Genomic DNA, 18,691 nt, shown 5'->3' on the forward strand with positions numbered 1-18,691 from the left:
AAGAATAGGGCGAAGGGGCCTCCTGCGTATTCGACGTTGAATCTGGAGACCAGTTCTGATTCACCTTCTGTTAGATCGAAGGGAGCTCGGTTGGTTTCTGCTAGAGTAGAGATAAATCATATTATTGCTAGGGGTCATGAGGGGAGAATTAGTCAGATATATTCTTGAGTGGTGATGAGAGTGGTTAGGGAGTAGGATCCGCTTATTAGTAGGATGGATAATAGGATAATTGCTAGCGTAACTTCGTATGAGATCGTTTGAGCTACGGCTCGTAAAGCTCCAATTAGGGCGTATTTTGAGTTGGATGCTCAGCCGGATCAGAGAATGGCGTATACTGCTAGGCTAGTTATAGCAAGCATGAATAGGACGCCGAGGTTTATGTTGATTAGGGGGTGTGGCATTGGTAAGGGAGTTCATATGGTTAGGGCTAGTGTTAGGGCCAGGATAGGGGCAATAATGAATATGGACACGGAGGATGTTAGTGGACGTAGAGGTTCTTTGGTGAATAGTTTTACAGCGTCTGCGATTGGTTGGAGAAGCCCATAGGGGCCTACGACATTTGGTCCTTTGTGGAGTTGTATATATCCTAGGATTTTCCGTTCTACTAGCGTCAGGAATGCTACGGCTAGAAGGATTGGGATAATTGTAGAGAGGAGGGTGATTAGATACATTATGTTAAAGAGAGGATTTGAACCTCTGATATTAAAGATTTAAGTTTTATGCAATTACAGGTCTCTGCCACTTTAACTGAGCCCTTGTCTAGGGGTTGTTTGGCTATAGCGTGTCAGGTTGAGATGGTGTCACCTGTTAAGCTAGAAGGCGCTTGGGTTTAAGGAGGCCTTGCCTCTCTTGTCCTTTCGTACTGGGAGGGGCGTAGAATAGATAGAAACCGACCTGGATTGCTCCGGTCTGAACTCAGATCACGTAGGACTTTAATCGTTGAACAAACGAACTGTTAATAGCTGCTGCACCACTAGGATGTCCTGATCCAACATCGAGGTCGTAAACCCTATTGTCGATAGGGACTCTTAAATAGGATTGCGCTGTTATCCCTAGGGTAACTTGTTCCGTTGATCAAAGATTTTGGATCAGTAGATGTTGTGGCTTAGACTGGTGAGTCTTGGCTTGTAATTGCTCGGAGGGTTTTTTTATGCTCCGAGGTCACCCCAACCTAAATTGTTAACCTATATTGAATATGTTTTAATTCCTTTTGGTGGTTGATGTATGTTCTTAGGTTAATTAATTAAAGCTCCATAGGGTCTTCTCGTCTTATTGGTACATTCCCGCCTCTTCACGGGAAGGTCAATTTCACTGATTGGGAGTAAGAGACAGTAGGACCCTCGTGTGGCCATTCATACAAGTCCTTATTTAGAGAACAAGTGATTATGCTACCTTTGCACGGTCAGGATACCGCGGCCGTTAAACTTATGTCACTGGGCAGGCAGTGCCTCTAATACTTGATATGCTAGAGGTGATGTTTTTGGTAAACAGGCAGGGTCTGTGTTTGCCGAGTTCCTTTTACTCCTTTTAATCTTTCCTTAAGAGCACTCCTGTGTTGGATTAACGTAGGGGAGGGAATGAAGGACTTGTTGTTTGGCTTGCTTCATGGACGTTAATTATCAGTGGGGATCCGTTCTGATATACACTTGTGCGAGGAGAATAGAATTCTTGTTACTCATATTAACAGTATCTCTTCTATATGGTTATAGAATGGTCCAGTTTTAGTCCTAGGAGTTGGCATGTCGATATTGGAATTAAGATAATTAGGTTGTTGAGCTTGAACGCTTTCTTTATTGGTGGCTGCTTTTAGGCCAACTATGGTTTATTTTTATGCCTGCTCTCTAGGCAAGGTTGTAGCCTATGTCTAAAAAGCTGTCCCTTTTTAGACTATATTTTAAGTCTACAGTGGAATTAAGGTATTTTTTGGTAGGCTTAAAGTTGAACTGAAATTCTTTTCTGGACAACCAGCTATCACCAGGCTCGGTAGGCTTGTCACCTCTATTTATGAGTCTTTTCACTATTTTGCCACATAGATGAATTTGCTCTGGGAAGCTGCTCATGAATAGCTCGTCTGGTTTCGGGGTGGTTAACTTAAGGTCTCTTTGCTAAGTTGTTCTAGTTAAATCATTATGCGAAAGGTACAAGGGGTAAACTTTGCTGTTTGTTGCTTTGATAATTTCTTTCATCATTCCCTTATGGTACTTTTTCTATAGCGCCTTATTATAATTTCTATCTCCTATACTTTGATGTTTCATAAATATTTTGTTTTAGTTGATGGGGTAGTTGTGCTTGCTTAGTTATGGGCTAGGTTTGGCTCAAAGTAGTCATTTTGTATGATATCTTCTAGGTGTAAGCTAGATGCTTTATGTTTAAGCTATACTTTGTGTTATCCAAGCACACTTTCCAGTACGCTTACCTTGTTACGACTTATCTCCTCTAGTAATTGTAGTAAGTGTTAACAGGGTTATGAGTTACTGTAGTTATTTGAGGAGGGTGACGGGCGGTGTGTGCGTGCTTCATGGCCTTATTCAGTTAAGCGCTCTATTCTTAACTTACTACTAAATCCACCTTTAGTCCTTGATTTCATGGGGACTTTCGTTGTAGGGAAATAGCCTAGGTAGTAGGAAATGTAGCCCATTTCTTCCCAACCCATAGGCTACACCTTGACCTAACGTTTTTGCGTATTGTGATTAAGCTTACTATATTTCCTTTTCAGGGTTTGCTGAAGATGGCGGTATATAGGCTGAGTTGGCAAGGGTTGGTGAGGTTTATCGGGGTTTATCGATTATAGAACAGGCTCCTCTAGAAGGATGTGAAGCACCGCCAAGTCCTTTGAGTTTTAAGCTTTAGCTAGTAGTACTCTGGCGAAGAATTTTGTTGGGTTAATTCTTTAAGTTTAGGGCTGAGCATAGTGGGGTATCTAATCCCAGTTTGGGTCTCAGCTGTCGTGTATTCAGATGGTCTAAAGTCACTTTCGTGGAGGGGTTTACAGTAGCTGGGGCTTTTTACGGCATAGCTAAGGTTTAACTTTATTACTTGAGGCTCTTAAACACGTTTTACGCCGTGAATCTATTGATTGGGGTTAATCGTATGACCGCGGTGGCTGGCACGAAATTTACCAACCCTAGCAAGCATAACTTAGTCAAACTTTCGTTTATTGCTTGATTTTTATCACTGCTGTTTCCCGTGGGGGTGTGGTTAAGCAAGGCGTCATGAGCTACTTGGGGTGTGCTTGATACCCGCTCCTTTTTATCATGTTAGGTGATTTATAGGGCATCCTCACTGGAGTGCGGATACTTGCATGTGTAGTTTTGCTAGCAACCAATAGAAGGGCTGGGACCAAACCTATATGTTTATGGGGCTTTAAAAGTCCATCTAGGCATTTTCAGTGCCTTGCTTTATAAATTAAGCTACATTAACGTTCATGACCTAGTTGTATGGAGAGACGAAAAAAAAAATTCGACGGATCTAGGGAGGTGTCTGTCGAAGGAAAATAAATTCCTTAAAGTGATAGCGTTCAATTAATAAGAGTTGAATAGGCAGGCATTTGTTTAAATGGGTGGTAACACTGTCTGTTATTAGGTTAGGCTTGTGATGCGCTTTGTATTGTCCTTGTTTTGGGGGTTTGGCAAGGATATATAATACGGTGCGGAGGGGGTCTAACGGGGGGTAGGGGGGGTTTGTCGACTCAAAAGAACATGTCCTTGCTGTGTGCGTACACGTGGGTGTGTGCGTACACGTGGGTGTGTGCGTACACGCGCCACCCGGGGGGATATATGGATAAGTTTATGTCCTGAACCATGAACTTTATATCCCCGGATGGTGCAGACTCATGAGAGACAAGAATCATGCACGTTACAGACTAACATGCCCCTGTTTCATTAAGTCCATGTCCTGCTACCCTCATCATGTGGAGAGGGAAGGTACATTAAAAGGCTCGTCCTGACGAAAATGCTCCTGAACCCCGGCCCGCCACGGCCATAGCTGAGTCCAAGCATACCCCAATAAAAAATCCTACTAAAGGCATGACAGAACAGTTATGCCGCGGCATGGGCTGATTAGTCACTAATCCATCGTGATGTCTTATTTAAGGGGAACGAATGGGCGATTCTAAGGTTATATGGCCCTGAAGCAAGAACCAGATGCCGTTTACGACCCAAGTTAGAAACCCCCAAGTTAAATGGGCCTGGGACAAGAAGAGGGACACTGATTGGGCGGGTTGCTGGTTTCACGGAGGTAGCTAGATCAAGGGACACCCTTTGATGGTGGATAGACGTGTTGACAAGGTTTAACGTAAATTGATGGTATATGTACGACCAATAAATAGTATGTGCTTGGGTGATCAATCATTATTAATTACCTTTTTCATATCCATATGCTAGATGATATAATGTCAGAGTATAAGTTAAATGTCATTAACACATTAACTTTATGTACCTGCTTAATATTCATGGGGAATATAATATAATGCACTATTATACATAGATGTCCTTTATTAATATGGGGTAATTAAATATATGCACTAATAACATAACGCAAGGGGTAGTTTATGCAGAATTTCAGCTTTGGGTGTTGAAGGTAGGGCTTAATGCCTTCTCCTTGAGTCTATGGGGAAGTTTAATTCCCTTCTCTGGTTTACAAGACCAGTATAATTAGTATACTACATGGACTCTTCATTTTAGGAGGTAATTTTCTACTATGCTGACTAAGGGTATTAAGACTAGTAGAATTAGGAAATAAAGGATGGATGTTAATTGGCCGATAATAATGTAGGGGTGTTCTACTGGTTGCCCTCCGATTCATGTGAGTGTGAGTAGTACTGCTACGAGTAGTCAAAATAAGCATTGGCTAAGGGGACGGAATATTATGCTTCGTTGTTTGGATGTATGTAGTATTGGAATGACGGCCAGTACTAGGATTGATAGAACTAGGGCTAGGACTCCTCCGAGTTTATTTGGGATTGAGCGTAGGATTGCGTAAGCAAAAAGGAAGTATCATTCTGGTTTAATGTGAGGGGGTGTGTTAAGGGGATTTGCTGGTATATAGTTATCGGGGTCTCCTAAGGCATGTGGCCTGACTGGGAATCAAACCTGTGACACTTTGGTTCACAGCCCCTGCTCAATCCACTGAGCTATGCCAGCCAGGGCTTGGATGTACTTTTCTAAAGAAGAATCAAACAACACTCCCAGACACCTTGTTGACAGCCCTGGGCTGGAGAGGAAAAGCAGTATTTCTCTTAGAAGCTTGTTTTACATCAGGGCTTACCCTGTGCCCCATGGCAGCTTTGATCACTGTGATATTTTCACAAACACAGAATGAATGAGGAAGAAGATGGTTATGTTTTTAACTTGATCTACACTGATGAGAAAACAGGGATACACAGTTTTTAGCACAAAGATTTCCTTTGCTCCTCTTATTCAATCAACTGTCAGCTTTCTCTTTCAAATAAAGGTTCAAAATAGTTATATATTTTGTTTGCTTTTTATCACTTCCTACCATATAATTAAGATTTGATGGTGACGGTCACTTATGACTTACTTAGTGCAGTAGAGCACAAGTCCAGAAAGCAGGCTACCTGCCTTCAAAACTCAGTTCCATGCTTTCACTTTTTTAGCTCTGTGGCTTTGGGCAAGTTACTTCACTATGTGCTTTAATTTTCTCATCAGTTAAATAAATATCATAATAGTATCTACCTTGTAAAGCTGTTGTGGGATAAAATGTGTTAATATATGTGAAGCATTTGGAAAAGTGCTTGGCATAGGGTAAGTATTCAAGAAGTAGTATTTATATTTTGCTAAGTTCTTGACTGGCAGCCAACCAAATTCCAAAAACTGTGAACAGTCTCTGTGTGCTCAAGTCTAGGGGGCTTCCAAAATAAAACAGTTCATGGGCTTCCCCTAATGGCCCTAAAAGTCCATCAGAAATTTAAAAAAATTAAACTAAGCAATAACCCAAGGATTATGAATAAGAAGTTAAGAATGAGCAATGGATCTTAATTAAAACAAAAGAAGAATGAGAAATAGAAAACTAACATCATCTACTACAGTGATGGTGTCAAATAATCACCTCTAGCTATGAGGATGCTGGGAAAATTTGTTCCAGTGGCCAATTAGATGAAAACAGACAGCTGCAAGGGCTTCCTGGCACATTCTGCTTCCTTGCTCTAAGTGTCACACCTTCTTCCTTGTCTCATCTTCCTCCTCTTTCTTAGAAAAGAAGATTGTCTGTTTCCAATTAGCAAGGCCACAAGAATTTCAAACACTTTGTTCCTGACAGTCCTTAGCCTCTGAACCATCTCTGGGAGAGTGAGGAAAAAAAAACAAACAAAACTGTAATAATACTTTATGCTAGCTAGTATGGAGTGGGTCTTCCTATCTGTGGCAAAACACAAATCTTAACTAATACAGTAATCATGGCTTCTGTGAAAATGAACATGTTTCAAAAATGGAAAAACAAAAGAGGATCATGCAAACCATAGAGCAATCACTTATCTACCAATTTCTCTCTTCCATCATCTTTTAAAAAACTACTTGCAGGATATGGAATCCGCAAACAGTGCACAATTTAAGGCATGGACAACCCAGTATCAAATAGTAATGCTGATAGCTCAATCTATTCTCCCAGAAACCAGAAATAAAGGATTTAAAGATAGATAGATAGATGATAGATAGATAGATAGATAGATAGATAGATAGATAGATGATAGATGTAAAAGCTAATTAAGAAAAAGCAAAAATTGAAAAAAGTATATATACTTAAAGCAAGAGGAAGGTAAGATGAAAAGCAACCAATAAAGTCTTCTTAGAGATTACAAATATTGACAGGATAACAAATTCATTAAGCCTTCTAAAAAATAAGGACAAAGAAATCACACAGGATATAAATATATCTGTATGTATGTGGTCATATATACATATATATACAAAATGGAAGGAGGATGGACACACACACACCCACACTCATTCTCCAAAATGGAAGAACTGAAATTGCAAACAGATGATGGAAAAGATTAAGGAGAGAAAATCTTCAAAGAAATAATGCAAAAGGACACATTTTAGGAGGAAAAATTAGCAAGGACAGAGATAAACAGTTGTTTTTCTTGCACCTTCATAATGTCTAAAGCCAGAGATGTGATAAAGCTAATACACTCATAAATAGTCTGAAACATAAACTTACATAATTCTTTTGAATATCATTTGACATTAAAAACCACAAGAAAAATAATTTCTATTAACCCAGAAATCCTATGTGTAGAAATAATTCCAAAACAAGAAAATTTACATATGTAAAAATGCTCTCTATAACTCTAATATAATAACAAAAAGCTGGAAACAACTTTAAAATGTTTAATAAGTAAGGATTGGAACAGAAACTCAAAGGGAAGAACTGCAAGTATCCAATAAACAAATCATGTTATAAAAGAAATCTAAATTACAGAGACAGTAACATCAGTTTTATCTAGCGAATTGGAAAAATTTTAAAAGAATGTTCAACAATGTCTCAGATGTGGGTAAACACAATTTCATGCTTTAATGATAGAGTGAGGACTGACACATTTCCAAAATTATTTTTAAAAATCTTTATGATAAAATACATTTATTTTGACTTGGGAATTTTACTTCTGGGTCTTTAACATTAGGAAATAATTCAGTGATTGATCATATAGATGTATACACATGGGGAATTTTATTAAGTGAAATTCATAGTAGCACAATACTAGAAACAATGTGTGTCCTTCAGTAAAGAACTGAGGCACTAGGGGAGTTACATTCTACAATGGTACACATAGGTTTAGCAGCTCTGCCTGGGTTCACAGTCATGCTTTATAAAGTTCAAAATTCAGGTAATGAATAGTATGTCTTCTATGATTCTATTTTGGAGAGTATATATCATATTTAAAGTATAAATATGTATGTTGAAAGTGGAATTATACACAACTTAATTGTAATAGTTGCTATCACAGATTTCTAAAACTTTTGAGGATTTTTTTTTAACCTTCAGAATTGTTAAACATCTTCTTGCCAATGCTTTACCATTTGAATCATTGAAAAATAAACATGGCCACTTTTCTAAGGATAGGAGAAGGAAATAAAGAATGCTTCCCCACTGCCATCCTCCCAGCCTCAATTGCATAGAGAGCAGAGAACTGTGTCCTCTCTTCAAGCAGGTGTGCTTGTTACCCAGGCATCTCATCAGTGCCAGATCAAGACCAGCCATTGAAGCCCAAGTCATCACTTAGGAAGGTTTCCTCTTTGTAATGACCCTGTATAGGTTCAACTCATTTACTTCGAGGTACTTTTTATAACTGGTTTATCTTGGAGTGTTCATCAGGAAGTCACATAATTTAAAGTGAGACATCCTTTGCTAAGCTTTCCTAAGGCTTTTATGACTAACACGAGCATTTAGTAACACATATTTTAGATTTTCCAGCTTAGAATTATTGCTACAACATAAAAATCTTGGGTCTTGAACACATTCTATTGATAAATTTATGTTTTCATTTCTTAATTGTCCAAATATTCTTTTACTTTGCTTTTGTGCCTTACACTGTCAGGAAATGAAGATACCACACCATTATGGGTTGAATTGTGTTCCCCTCAGATTCACATACTGATGTCCTAGCCCCCAGTACCTCAGAATGTGACCTTATTTGGAGACAGGGACTTTACAAGGATAATTAATATAAGATGAGATCATTAGAATGGGCCTTAATCCAACGTGACTGGTGTCCTAATCAAAAAGAAATTTGGAGACAGACATACACACAGGGAAAAATGCCTTGTGAACATGAAGACAGCCATCTAAAAGTAAAGGAAAGGCCTGAAACCAACCCTGCTAACACCTTAATTTCTGAGTTTTCTCCTCCAGAACTGTGAGAGAATATATTTCTGTTTCATCCACTTAGTTTGTGGTGATTTGTTTCTACCGTCCTAGCATGCCAGCACAGCTGGTGATCAGATTTGGGACTCACCCTCAGGAAGCTTCCTGTGCATAAGAGAGAATAGCAACTGAATCGACACAGGATGAAAGTTGGCATGATATGAAACAAGCAGGATGACCTACTCCTCAGATAGTTATCATGCCTAAACAGCTGTCCAGCTCTCCAGAGGATGGAATCTGGATTTCAGTGTGACCAAGAGTCTTTATGTGTCACTCTTCAGCTAAAAGAAGACCAGCTTTACTCCAGGTGTCAGAGAGTAAAGCCATAAAAGCATCATCACTCCACACTTAAAAACTAAGTTGAGAAAAATATTATTCCTTGAGGACTGGGTGAAGGATTAAGACAAAACAGCATGTAACTGATAAGAGTAGGCAGGCATGAGCAGAGCAGGAATGATAGACCAGCTACAGAATGTCACCAGGGCTGAAAGTCCTGGATGCCTAACAATAGGCTAGAATCCCGGGCTTTTAGCCTTTTCTCTCCTAGGATGTCATTCATCATGCAGATTAGACCCCTTTAGAGGACGAACAAGAGGGCATAGAATAACCTCATATGACTCTGATACAAGGACAGGAGATGGCAGGACAGGTCCTGAAAAGTCAGCTTAAAGGAGGAACTGTTAGCCCCTTTAGGTAAAACAAGACCTTGTCAACACCTGAGGCAGCCCTTTGAGCTACCCACTCCACTCTATTTTTCAAGTGTACTTTCTCACTTTGCTTGCTGAAGAAACTTTCTCTAGAAAACTCTTTCACTAAAGTTCTTGGCTCTTAACTCTTTCTCAGTTGAACTCAAGAACTGTGGTTCTTTATTGCTGCCAACAGAACAAGCCCTTTGAGTTTCCTTTCAAGGCATTCCTCCCACGCATCAGTTACTTCATGGTTAAAGTGCAGTAAAAGTGACCCAGAGATGGCTTAAGAAATGCCCAGTTGCTGTCCCCATCTCTTCCCAGTCAGTGCCAGGTTGGAGGCCACAGGCACCTACCTGAGGGTCAAGTCTCAGCAGCAGAAACAGAAGTGTACTTCTTGGGTAATTTTCATGGTTTATTTGTAGTAAGGATCCTGTAAATATGCCATGTGGCCATATTTTTCTCTTCCTGTGAGTTTCTTGGGACTTCAGAAATACCTTTAAGACCCCTCAAAAATGTATGGGACCTTGAAGTACACATTCTATGCTTTATTTTATTACTTCTACACTTTTATCCCACAATGACCTGTACTTTAATGCATATTAATAAGTGTTTATGTGAAGAAGGGCACGGGTATTTCTTCATGTGAAGGGGAGCATGGATGTTTATTGTCTATATTGAGAGGTGTGTGGATATTTAAAGTTAAATAGACAATTTAATAGACTCATAACCACTCCAAGATATTTTTTCAGTTATTTAAAATGATATACCACCATGGATAAATATTTATATTTATTAATATTTAGTATTTTATTTTTTTGATGTTAAGGAAAGGAAAGACCAGGGTGCCCTTCTATTTCTAGCTATGTCCCCTTTAACTTTTGATATGAAACAAACTAGGAATGGCTCCAGCAGCCCCTGACAACAACTCCAGGGCCACTCTAGGGAACAGAACCAGGCTGCAGGTCCAGAGAAGGGACATCTAGCAAAATGTCTTCACCCCAAACCCCAAAAGTTTCATCTCATTATAGAAGTAGACTCTTGAAAGTGCTGGATCTTGGTGTTTAACTCAGGCCCAGGGACTTGCAAACTAACAGTTACAACAATGAGGCAGAGGCAGAGTAACTGGAATAGACACTTTCACCAAAACACAGGATGAAAAGAAAGAACTTGAAACCACTGAGATCCTGCTGGGTCCCTGCAGTCACCCTGCTGTGGGGCCAAAACAGTGCTGGTTCTTTGAGGAAGTGTCTTCCAGTTCACTGCTCCCACAAGCTCTTGATGTGCTCTCTTCAACACTCTTCCCTTTGTGTTTGCAGCTGAGTAGCTTTCTCATTCTGAATCCTGCCCACAGATATCGAGGACCTTTTTCTGTAAGTTTTATAGTCTCATTCTCTGCTACAGCAATGTGGTCACTTAAATTCCTTGAATGAATCTCCTCACTGGACAAACAACAACAGATAGAAGAAACATTTTCTCCACTGTAAGGCTGAGCTAGTGCAGTAGTTAGGAATCCACAGAATGATTTGCAATTTTCAGGGGCCAATCTGGATTTTGTGAGATCTTAAACTTACAAAATTTGGAGGTCCTCCTTAAGAAAAAGAATACTAAACTTTAAAAACAAAGTGTGGTTCAGCTTCTTGGAAAAAGTCCATGCAAATGAAGAATCTTGAAATCACATTGGTGAGTTTCACAGTAAATCTGCATCTAGAAAGCAGTAAACCTAGAAATCAACTGTGTCCTTTGAAATGGCATTAAAGATATTGATAAACTGTATACATACTTAAATATGCAGATTGAAATACCTAAGATAACCATTAACAGAATAGACATAGGGTGTATATCTTTAAAAGAAGTTGAGGGATAACAATGGAATCAGATTTTAAGGAACTTCATCCAAATTAAGCCATAAAAGAAGATAAAAAAGAAAGAACTAGATGATAAAAATCGCAGAACAATACTGTAGCCATAAATTCTAATCACACTATAGTTAACCTTTAAATACCACAGGGTTTAGGAGCATGGACCCACATGTAGTCAAAAATCTTGGCACAATTTTTGACTTCTTTGCACAGCTTCAGCTGTCTCTTGAATATCCACAGGAGATACCAAAATCTGAAGAAATTCAAGTGCCTCATATAAAATGGTGTAGATCAGTATATACAGTCAGACTTCTACACCCATGGACTTCTAATTGTGGATGGAAAATATTGCTACTGATCTGTGATTGGATGAATCCATGGAAATGAAACCTGGGGGCATAGAGGGTTGCTGTATATTTTTGAAAAACATCTGTGTAGAAGCGTACTTTTGCAGTTCAAACCCATGTTGCTCAAGGATGAGCTGTAAATATAAATGAACAAAAACCTCCCCTAAAATATATGAACCATCAGTCTGTGTAAATAAAAGAAAAAACAAATCCAGCTATATGATGTTTATAGTACACATAAAATAATTGAAATAAAAAGATAGACTAAAATACATATAACATAATAACTTGAGGAAAAAATCTAAATTTAAATATTACCAAAAGCAGCCTCAAATATATATAAAATAAGAATTTCCAGGACAAAGAGAAATGGATAAATCTACCTTATTGTTACAGAACAAGGCCAAGGCGGGGGTACGATATACTATTACTGAAAGGAACCCCACTAGGTTCACTATGCCCATCACCAGAGGAAATATATCTCTCAATGCCAGAGATTTGTGACAAGAAAAGGAAATGTTTATTTAAAGCTATACAGACTTAAAGTAGTGACCTGGGAACAGCATAGATGGAAATGGAAAGCATTATGTTAAGTGAAATAAGCCAGGCAATGAGAGACAAATATCATATAATCTCACCTTTAAGTGGAACCTAATTAACAAAACAAACAAGCAAGCAAAATATAACCATACACATTGAAATTTACAACAATCTGAGAGTAAGCAGAGGGGAGGTGGGAGAGGATAATTGAGGGAAAGGAAGGAAGTGTTTTCAGGAACAACTATAAAGGACTCAGGGACCAAGCCAAGGGGGGTGGGACCAGGGGAGGGAGGTAGGGATGGCTGGGGTTCAGGGGAGGTGTTGGAGGGTAAATGCAGACAACTATACTTGAACAATGATAAAACAATTAAATAAGTAAATAAATAAATAAAATTGCTAAAAAATAAAAATTCATAAAAACTCATATTTTTCAGAAAAAAAAAAAAAACCTGTGGTTCATTTCCACAATGGAATACTACCCAGCAGAAAGAAAGAAGGAACTCCTATCTTTCATGACAGCATAGATTGAACTGGAGAATGTTATGCTAAGTGAAATAAGCCAGGTAGTGAAAGACAAATACCATATGATTTCACCTATAAGAGGAACCGAATCAACAAAACAAATGAGCAAAATAGAACCAGAGGCATGGAAATGAGGAACAGACTGAAAATGACCAGAGGGGAAAGAGGAGGGGGACAAGGTGGAAAGAAGGGGAAGGGACTAGTGCAGGAACATGTGTGAATGATCCATTTACATCAACAATGGTGGTGGAATGACTGTGGGAGCGGAGATGGGCTAGGCGTAGGAGGGTAAAGGAGGAAAAATTGGGACAATTGTAATAGAATAATAATAAAATATTTTTAAGTTAAAAAACATAAAATTTGACCACATATTGATCATAAAGCTATCTTTGACAAATTTCAGAAAGTTTGTATTTTACAGAGTACCTATTCTGATCAAAAGATAAATTACAAATAAGTAGCAATGATAACTTCAAACTTGTTTTAAAATTATAAAGACATTTCTAAATAATTCATGGGACAAAGAAGAAATAAAAATGAAAATTAGAAAATATTTATAAATGAATATAATTAAATGACTGTGTATTACTTTAGTAGGAGTTAAAGGGAAGTTTATAGCCCTAAATGTTCCTGGGGAAAAGAAGGCTCAATGTTGATGAGCTAAGCATTCAAAACATGAAATTAGAAAATGATGGCAAAAATTACAGGAGAAAAAGAAATAACATAAGAACAGAAATTAGTGACATGAAAGAAAATATAAAGAAGATAGGCAAAATCAATTAAAAATGTTAATAAAATAGATAAATATTAGGTGATATTAATCAAAAAAGAGAAAAATGAGCACAAAAAATGAGAATTGAATGGAATTTAAATACAAAGAAATGTAACTACAATATTGAAGAAATGAATTAATGACAAAGAAATGTTATAAATACAATAAACAACGATGTATCTAAAAAACTACAATTTATTAAAATTGTTCAAGAAGAAACAGAAAACATTACTAGTTGCCAATATTCTTTCACAAAGGAAATATCAGACCTAAATGGCCTTGGAACTGATTTCTATAAGACATCAAAGAATGGATCATTTTACCTCACAGATATTCTTCTGAAGAATAGGAAATGCGAAGCACATACTAACTCATTTTATGAGGTCATCTTATGCCTGATGCTAAGACCAGACAAGGAACCTCAAGAAAATAAAACTACATTTCAATTTCTTTTGTAAATATAGATGAAAAATTCTAAACAAAATACTATAAAGATCTCAACATACTTTAAAGCAAATGTGTAACAAACATCCATCATGACTACTTTAAGTTCATCCAAGGAGTACAAAATTGGTTTAATTTTTAAAATCAATTAATATAATTCAGCAGCTTAAAGAAGCAAGACTAAATGTTTGTGTTTATAGATGCAAAAATCTGTTTGATAATATTCAACATTCATTCATGACTTAAAAACAAGACAAAACTATACAAAATAGTGAAAAGCAAAGAATGAACTTGATAAAATGCATGAACAAAACTACAGAAAATCCTATGTAAAGGTGTTTAAAATCTACCTTTAAGATGAGAAAAATGTCAAGAATGCCTGCTTTTACCTTTTCTGTTCAGTAATGTACTAAAGAGTTTAGCCAGTGCAATAAGAAGAAAAAAAGAAAGAAAAGTTGAAGAGATTGGAAAGCAACAATCAAACCTTTCATTATTTGCAGCTGTTAAAACTTTCTACATAGAAAACCCAAAAGAACCTAGAGATATATTATTAAAATAGAAAAAATTGTTACATTTGTTGGAATAAAAAAAATCAATATACAAATCTATTGCATTACTAAACACCAGCAATATGCAATTGTAGAATATAATTTTAAAAAGGTACTACACTGAAATTTATACAGAAAAGCAAAAGATGATGAAGACAGTACTCAGGATGACCACTACTTGGTGAGACTAGGTGAAGTGCAGTTGAGGAGGAGCACACAGAGGCTTTCTAATGCATGTGTAAGAGTTTGTTTCTTAAGCTGCGTAGATTTTATTTTATTTTTTTTGTTTCAACTATACAGATATTCTTTCATGTATAACTTATTTTTGCAATTATTTTTTATTAAAAAAGCATATACTCTTTTATGTGTGATATTGTTTGCAATTACTTTTGTTATTTAAAAAACAGCATCATACATCTGGTGTTGTTACAATAGAGTTAGGCATACAAATATATGGTATTTGTTGTGGGGACTATAAATGACAAATGAAAAAGCTAGAAAGAATTTTTACTCTATTCCAAAGAAACAGCTGTATATTCTATCAAGAAACAATAGGTGTATATACAAGCAAATGATTGACTAAATTATACCTATGTAAAACATAGCTAATTGAGAAAGTACTGGGATGACTATTTTGGAACTTTAAGAATGGCTTTCTATGCCTCTTGACATACTTTGATCATTTTCCAGAAGTTAAAGCCTTCTCTCCTCAGTTTTCCCAAGCTTTTTGGTGTGAGAGGTCAGGGCGCTGCTCAGTTATGAGATGTTTTGTCACACAGAACTCCTTCTTGTCCTTTAGCAAAAGGCTAATAAGATGAGGTAGTCTTATAGGACAGTACTTGTTCTACCAGCCCACAGCAGGAAGGACTGACCCCCATACCACCCCTCAATGTTTGCCATTCTTCAGAATTCATTCTTCAGGATTCATTCTTGCCTTGTCTCTCTATCCCTGCCTTGGCCCAGAGTCTAGCATTTTGGGGGCCCATACTCTCTGCTCCACACTTGCCCTTTGAATGGAAATAGATTTGGTCCCTCTATTTTGATCCTGGTCACCTGCTATCATAACCTAGCTTTGTCCCTGTCTTTTCTGGAGAAAGCCCAGGTCTCCAGTTCCCCCGCCCTAGGCCACCAATATAATTGACATTCTCTGGTCACACCCCAATCACACCTACTCAGGGTTTCAGCTCTCCTGTCATTAAGATAAAGGCTTAGGTCCTGATCAGTGTTTGCTTATCTCCTTAGATTGGTGTTGAAATCACTCCATTAGCTTTTGGCCTTATTCACAGTTTGAAAAACTGCAAGTCAAAGCCATTAGTGGGTTGTGAAATCACTTTTATGGGTCATAGCTAGCATTATTTTTAATAAAGTAGAATTCAATTTTTAGACAGAACAAAATAGCAAATATCAAATTGCCTCCACATGGTAAGGGTATGTACTGTTTCTTATAAAACTTACATTTATTTATCTTTAAGTACCGAGTTTTGGACTAAATGTGTCCCCTCAAAATTCCTATGTTGAAGCCCAAAAAACCAATACTTAGAATGTGACTATATTTTGGAGATAGGGCCTTTAAAGGAGCAGTTAAGTTAAATGAAGCCATTAGGGTGGGCACTGACTGGTGTCTTTATAAGAAGAGGAAATTTGGATGCGAAAGGTTGCACCAGGGCACACATGAAACAGAAAGACCCTATGAGGACACCATGAGAAGGCATCCATCTGCAAGCCAAGGAGAGAGGCTTCAGAGAACACAAACCTGTTGACACTTTGGTCCTGGACTTCTGGCCTCCAGAACTGTGAGAAACAAATTCTTGATGTTAAAGCCCCCATTATGGCCTTTTGTTATGGCAGTCCTAACAAACTAATACAGACATGTAATATAATACATTTGGTGGATATAATACATTAAAAAAAGTTAGTTACATGCTTAGATTATCTCTAAAACTCATAGGAGGTTGACAAGAGTAAAGGCATGTTCTTCAGTTTTCAAGGAAGCTTCCTGGCAGTCTTCATTACCCATCAGCATCCCCCAGGAGTGTACCCTAATATGCAATGCTCACAGGGTAAAAACAAGGTGTGTAGTGTGCCTCTGAGACCTTTGAAATCCTGTACCTATGGCTCTCATCATGAAGACAGAAAACACGAAGCATGAAGGAACTAGCAACAAGAGTCCAAGAACCAGTGTTCTGCAGCAAAGGGTTAAAAAAGAATTGGACTTTTTAAAATGCTCAGGGCCAAGTATGTAGTCTCCTGGACACTAGGTCCCTTGTGCAATGAGATAGCTTGAGTGAGGTAGTAGATGTTTCTGGATCCTGCTTCATTTCCACCCCTGAATTTGCCCCTGAGCACCACCCCAACATAAATGAGAGTGTGTCCTACCCTACCAGAGTGGGCCCCATCCTGCGTAGAGCAATAGCACACTCACCACAGTATATTCCAAAGTTGAGTCTGTAAACAGCATCCCCAGAGTGCTATCAGTGATAACTTTCCCTTGGCAGGTCTGCTTGGAGTATCCGAGAGTCTCGTTCTCATAGTTGCTATGCAACCTCCAATGTCTGCTGCTAAAGAGTTTTCCATCTCCAAAAATATTCTCTGAATGTTGGTTAATACAACCCTGCCATAATTCATCCTCTCCAAAGGAGTGAAAGGAGGCTAATGCCCAGCTCCTGGCACAGTCACAGAGTAGGCCTTGGAAGAGAAGGTGGCCGTGACTTCAGTCTTTGGCAGACTGGATGGGGAGACAGGCCAGCAGCAGGAGCACTGGGCACAGGATTCCTGGAATGGGCATTGCCTTCTGGTCAGAGCCAGGGAACAGTGTGAAGTTTTTCCACCATTCTTCCCAGAGCTTTAGGGGTCTCACCTGAACTGGCCACATCATCATCTCTGGGTATCACTAGGATTTCACTTTTCCCAAAAGGTTCTTGATGGTTACTTAAGCATCAGGCAACAGTGCCCTGGTTTTTGGACCCTATACCTAATTATGAGAAGAGCATTTTTCTCCATATCACAACTTGGGCCTCCCATTGACTCCCGGGAGAGACCAAAGATCACTGCAAATCATTCCACCCTAGACATAATTTCATTCAAGGCTGACTTTTAGGACAAGAGGTGCATTACTTTGTGTCAACAGAGGGATGGTATGGGCCTTTGTATGCAAACTTTCTTCACATAGTTTTTTTTTTCCACTCTTTCAGGGCTCTAGCTAATCTGGAACATTTTTAGACTGAGAGGAGATAGAGGATGGACTATTCAGTGGAATAGGAGGAGGTTGTTCAGCATCATCAAATCTCTACAACAGCTCTGAGTGACAATTAAAAATATCTGCTTTGCTGTATGAGGAGACTAAGTCCTGGAGGTTAAATAACTTGCCCCAAATAACTAAGCTCAGGAAGAGAATTCAAACAAAGTTTATTTGTTGCTTGGGATCTATGGTCTTTGCATTCTCTTCCATGCTAACACTGGAAAAGATATTATAATTGGTCCTGAGAGAGACAAGTAGGAATGGAGAGGGGGCCCAAGAATGACCATGAAGATGATGAGAAATCTTCAGAGGCTTCTCCAGAGCAATGAGGATGAGACCAAAGGGCAGACACCAGCAATGGTTCATGGCCAACCACAGGTTCATGGTCAGTTCTGCCCTTTAAAATAATGATTCTTCATTACGGTTTGGAGGCACTGGCCCACTAGGGAGGCAGAGTCATGTGGTGGAAAGCTCAGTGCTTAGAGTCACGCACAACATCAGTTTGCTGTGGGCTGATTCTGGGCGAGTCACTGGACTTCTCAGTGCCTGGTTCCTCATTTGAAAAATAAAAATGACACTATCTCTCACCATTGTTGAGAAGATTCAGCCATGTGCTGGGTGTGTCTTCTCCCTCATTTCACATGTGTAGATGGCATGTGTGCACATACTCCTCATGTATTGCTCATTACATTTGGAGGTGTTGAAGTCAAATGGAAAATCTATGCTTCCTGCACAGAGCTTTCCTTGTTTGAATGAACTGAATCTTTATTTTTCTTTTACAAGCAAAAAGATTTTCATTAATTTGTGCCAGACCATTTAATATATTCTTAGGTTTCTACAGTGTTCTTGTTT

General features: G+C 38.4%; 1 long non-coding RNA gene across 1 annotated transcript; it reads right to left on the reverse strand.

The window, feature by feature from the left end:
• Nucleotides 1–818: 818 nt before the first annotated feature.
• On the reverse strand, nucleotides 819–17,426 carry LOC118500782. Its single transcript, XR_004903364.1, has 3 exons — nucleotides 17,412–17,426; nucleotides 16,378–16,379; nucleotides 819–1,184 (listed from the first exon to the last, which is right to left on the reverse strand). It is a non-coding gene; the product is annotated as an uncharacterized LOC118500782 (long non-coding RNA).
• Nucleotides 17,427–18,691: the final 1,265 nt, after the last annotated feature.

The sequence above is a fragment of the Phyllostomus discolor genome, chromosome 5, assembly GCF_004126475.2.
Source record: "Phyllostomus discolor isolate MPI-MPIP mPhyDis1 chromosome 5, mPhyDis1.pri.v3, whole genome shotgun sequence".
In the NCBI taxonomy this organism is placed as follows: Eukaryota; Metazoa; Chordata; class Mammalia; order Chiroptera; family Phyllostomidae; genus Phyllostomus; species Phyllostomus discolor.